Below are 5242 nucleotides of genomic sequence, written 5' to 3'. Positions count from 1 at the left end.
TCGTGTATTTCCTTGTAATATGTGTTTGGGGGTAATGAGACTTGGTGATGGAACTACCAAAAAATCGCCTTTTAGCCACGGTTTATTAGCCACAGTTGCGATAATTGTGGCAAAATTAGTTAAAAAATAAAAAATTCTCTACATAGTACGAACTGTGGCTAAACATCTGTGGCTAAAATAGGCGGGTAAAATTTCATTCCCTCCCTTTATTTTTTCATTTGCCTCTTTTTCTATTATTTCCCTCTACTCACTCTCTTTTCTCTCACTTCACCCAAAACCAACCCCCAAAATTTAAATCGATTTCTGCCCAAAATTCAACTCTCTTCTTCAAAGTCGATTTCTGTCAAAAGCCGCTTCAAATAGTTGTGTAATGTGGTGAGTTTGCTTCGTTCAAGTAACAAATCTTTGGAATCTAGTGTATTTAAACTCAAAATTGAATGTAGGGTTTTGGATAAAGTTTTTGTTTATTGAAGTTATGAGCTTTTGAAATATGCAATTTGCTGTGTTTTTATTGGGTTTTCTTGTTGTAAAGAATAGAAATTTTAGTGGTAGGTTATACAACCTACTTTATTTATGTTGGAAAAATCATGCTCACACCTCTGGAAAGATTGATGGATATATTTTCACCACAAATTTTGTACATAAGATTATACATTAGAGGAATTATTACCATAAATCGATAACCTATATACTAATATATAAATCTTGAGAGGTGTGAAATTTTGCTGAATTAGATCTCCTTTTTTTTGTTCAATGCATTTCAAACCATGTTCTAGTTATTGTTTGTTTCTGTATAAGGAACATGAATTTAAGTCCAACATTTGAAAAATTAAAGAGCAGTGCCTATCTGGGATCAAATACGTTACTACTTGTTTTAAGTTTTATTGGGTTTTCTAGTTGTAAGAGCACACTCATTGTTATAAAGCCTACGAGGACGACAAGCTGACAACAATAACACAACTTCCTTAAATTTTGATCAACTAGATGACCAAGTTGTGAATGAGAATATCACAACTCCTACTCTCGGTAATGGCAATTTAATTTCTTCTTCAAGTTTTGTTGGAGCTAGCTCCCAAGTGAAAAATGAGTCGTTACTTGTCCACATTAGAGGTTAGAAGTAATTTCATATTAGAGTTGATTGTTGCTTTTTATTCTTTATTATTAGTTTGTTGTTATCATTGCTTTTCATTTATGTTAATGGCTTGTTAAAATGATAGATTCAATCGGAGAAGTTACTACTCAAAAGATGCAATCAGATCGAGTTTGGAACTTTGAAAAAAATTAAAAAATTATGGTGGAACTTGGTGATGAAAAAGGAAGTGACAATGGTTCAAATTTGCTTGTGAGATTTCTTGGCAAACTTTCTCAAATGTTTGTATTTTGTCCCATATTAGTTGAGTGATGGGATAAGATACCACATGAAAAAACAAAACGACAATATCAACTTATTGAGGTAACTAGCTAACTTTATTGCTATTCAAATAATGTTATCTTTTTTCAATAGGTACTGATTTATGAATACAAACATATTTGAAGCAGAATTTTGAGTTTGATTATGAGATAAGATTTAAATGGGTGATGCAATCTTTATGCGAGCGGTGAAGGGCCCTTAAATAAAAGTTACGATGTAATAACTTCTACCCCAACAAAAGTAAAGAAGAGCTACTTGCCAAGCCTCCCGAAAATGTGGATTCTATTGGTTGGACTGCCTTTGTGCATCACTGTAATGAGGATAAGATGAAGGTAATTGTTGTTCATAATTTGATTCTTTCTTTCTCTTATTTTTTGGGTAAATATTTTTTATTAATAACCAAAATGGACTTTACAACTCAAGGAAAAACTAAAAACAGAAGAACTAGGTTTGATATTCATTCGAAATCTCTAGGCTTGCATATGTAGACTCTTAAAAAAACAATTTCAACATAGTTTATGTTGGGTATACATTCAGTTCTCCTAGTTTTCTAGCTGACTGAGGTCTCAAATTGGCTCTCAAATATACTTTTTGAAGGATGATTTTGATCAAGACTTCATCTATTCTTCTTGGCATTGGAATATCCATAGTTAGACATCTGCCACAAGTGTTAAATTATCCTTGTAAGTGTCATTTTGTAAATAGCATCCCATGGAACATTTCCTTTGCATTAGTTTTTAGCCTATCGCAATTCACCCTGCTACTCCATTGGACTCCTGCTACATAACAACTTTACTTTAGGAAAGTATGAAAAGGAAGAAATATGAAACTTTATAACTCCTAAGTTCTGTACATACACAATATAACTCATTTTGTACTTTTAAATGTGCCTTCAACTATAAATACAATAAGAATTAGAAGTTATAACTTATAAGCTAAATTTTTATAGACAAAAATGGCTGAAAATTACTAGTTACTTATAAGAAACCTATGTGATGTCAATGAATTCTTCAAATATGTTGGTAAGTTTTTGTTTTGGCTTTGCAATGTCTGTTTTTGCTCTCTCCCTTCAACATCATTAGAGCTTAAACTCTTTTCTCACTCCAATATCTTCCTTTTAAATTTTATATTGCATCCTTTGTGTGGAAGTAGATACCCTTTTTAAGATGTCAATAATTATGAAATAGGATATAGTTGTATGATTGTTGAGAAATCTAAATGAACGTGTTATAAAGACCATTGTGAGTCTGAAAATTTAAGACAAATTTTTGTTTGCTTTCATTAAGTAATATTGTTGGTGTTGGCTGTGTTAAAGCGATTTATATAGCTTTAAGAACTTGTGTCCTACATCTTGTGAAATTGTGCCCTTCTATTATATGTAATTAAATTTATGTTTGAGAATTACAGAAATAAAGTGCACAAAATGTAAAAAATAGAAAGAAACTTAAAGTTTCGCATGTCAGTGATAGCAAAAGCAATGCAAGGAGAAGTCGTCAAATGGTATATTTCTTAACCTTGAATTCTATTTGGAGATCATGTTATTGTATCAAGTGAAATGTGTTTCATGTTTATTTTTATTTATATATACTTGATTAATGACAGGAGCAAAAATTGGGAAGACCTGTGTGTCGAAGTGAGGTTATTTTGTCAACTTTACTGAAGAAGGATGATAACTATATGAATGAAAAAGGAAAGATTTTAGCTGTATGATTTATATACCTGCCCATTTTCAAATTTCAGTTATGGTGTTGATTTATTCTTGTCTTTTTTCTTTGGTCCATAGCCTAGCATAAGACTCAACTAGCTATCAAAGAATAAAAACAAAAAATAATTAATGTAGGTGAGAAGTGAGCTTATTGTTCTAGCAGCTGCCTTTGTGCTACAAATGTGTCTTCCTAGGATGCTCTTCATCTTTCCTCGTCAAATAACTTTGAAATTGTGATAATTTGTTTTGTGTTCTCTCATTACACATTAGAAAGTGGTTTTCGTTTAAGTTTTAGTCAAAATAGTTGATGTCTTGTAGTAATACTTTTGTTAATATTTTTTTTTGTATAGATTCGGTTAACTTCTGTTAGTAGTAGTGCTTTGGGGTGTGTTCTATTTGCTTTTAGTATTGTGAAAATATCCTTTCTTGTAGGATAAGATATCAGAGCATCTACCTAAAGATCAGGAACTTGCTGCCAGTTCAGGTGTTCCTATGAAGATACTAGCTCATCTTAATGATGCTGTTGGAAAAGTGTATGGAGTTCAACATTCTGGTCATGTGCGTGGTTTAGGTGGTAATGTTTTCCCTTCAAATGCTTTTGGAATGCCTCACATTCAATTAGTTATGCGAATCTTGGTAGCTCTAGTAGTATGTCTCATCAACGTGTTGGAGACGTAGAGAAACATGTAGAAACCTTGAAAGAAAAGGGATATAAAGAGACCAAAAAACAGCTTGAGGCGAACAAATAAACGCTCTAGGGAACTAAGAATCGGGTTGTGCAAAATGAGAATCAATTGACAACTCTTCATTGGTTTTTGCAAGCTAAGTTTGGTAGTGAGTTGCCTACTTTCAACTATTCTTCTTAGCCTTTAGTATATTTTAAAACAAACTATATATATGGTATTTTTTTTAACTTTTAGTATTTTGATTACTCTAGTATTTGTGGTACTTTGTATGAATATTCAAGGTTTTAAGCTCTTATCTTTTGCGACTATATGTAGAACAATGTTGGAACTTTGATCATTATTATAATAGCTAGTTTTCAGTGTATACTAGATCAGTGAATCATTTGGAAATAATTTTATTTTATCAAGTGATAATTATGTGATCACTGTGAATGCCTATCAATTAGTGTATTGATATTGGGATATATAACAAGGAATTTATTGTGTTTTTTTTTTATAAAAAAACACACTTTTGCCACGGTTGAACCGTAGCTAGTTCATATTTTGTATGAAAGTTATGAGCAAATTACCAATGCCTAAACTAGCCACGGCTAATATATGGGTAAGTCATGATTTGTTGTAGGCAAATTTACCCATGGGTAGACCGTGGCTAAACACAATCTAAACCGTGGCTAGAAGAATGTTACCACGGACGCTAAAATCGTAGCAAATTTCATGGCGACGCCCCTGTTGGGCACGCAGCCGACCATGGCTAAGTGGCCGTGGCCAATACGTGATAGCCACAGTTTGGCGACCATTTAGCCCCGGTTTCACGCGTGGCTAAATGCGAATTTTTTGTAGTGTGGGTGGACTTGTCCACATTGATTAATTCTAATGATGAAAAAGGGGTAATGAAAGGCAATGTGATAATTGTTTGTGTGTGATGTGTTGAAAATTGATAATGGTTTGAAAGACTTGTTTAATCATTGTTGATGTTGTATCATGATTGTGTTGTGGTGAATTGTGCAATGTTATGAAAATGGTCATCTCTTCATTATTTGTGTGAACATGTCATTTGCATTGTTCTGAGACATGGTTGTGACAAGTGTTATGTGAATTGGGAAAGAATAAGAAATTAAAGAGGATGTACCATTTTGAAGGACGTATTCGCGCACTGCGATGGATACTATTTTTCGAGGGACGTATCGCATGCCACGATGGTTACTATTATCGAGGGTCGTATCGCGCGCCGCGATGGATGCATGGATAGATATGTCCCCCATGGGTCCCAGACTGAGAGGCAGCGGGTGTGTGTCATTAGGTCAGACATGCATCACTATACTTGACATTGCATTCCATTGCATTGTACATATTTATCATTAGTGAACCTGATATTGTATTTTGCTGATCTTGTGAGTGCCTTTCTGTGGAACTTTGATTGATGAATATTGAGCTTGTTCT

This window comes from Solanum verrucosum, unplaced genomic scaffold (assembly GCF_900185275.1).
Source record: "Solanum verrucosum unplaced genomic scaffold, falcon-dt-bn FXZP01000014.1, whole genome shotgun sequence".
NCBI classification, from domain to species: domain Eukaryota; kingdom Viridiplantae; phylum Streptophyta; class Magnoliopsida; order Solanales; family Solanaceae; genus Solanum; species Solanum verrucosum.
Note: the sequence above shows the minus strand (reverse complement) of the source record.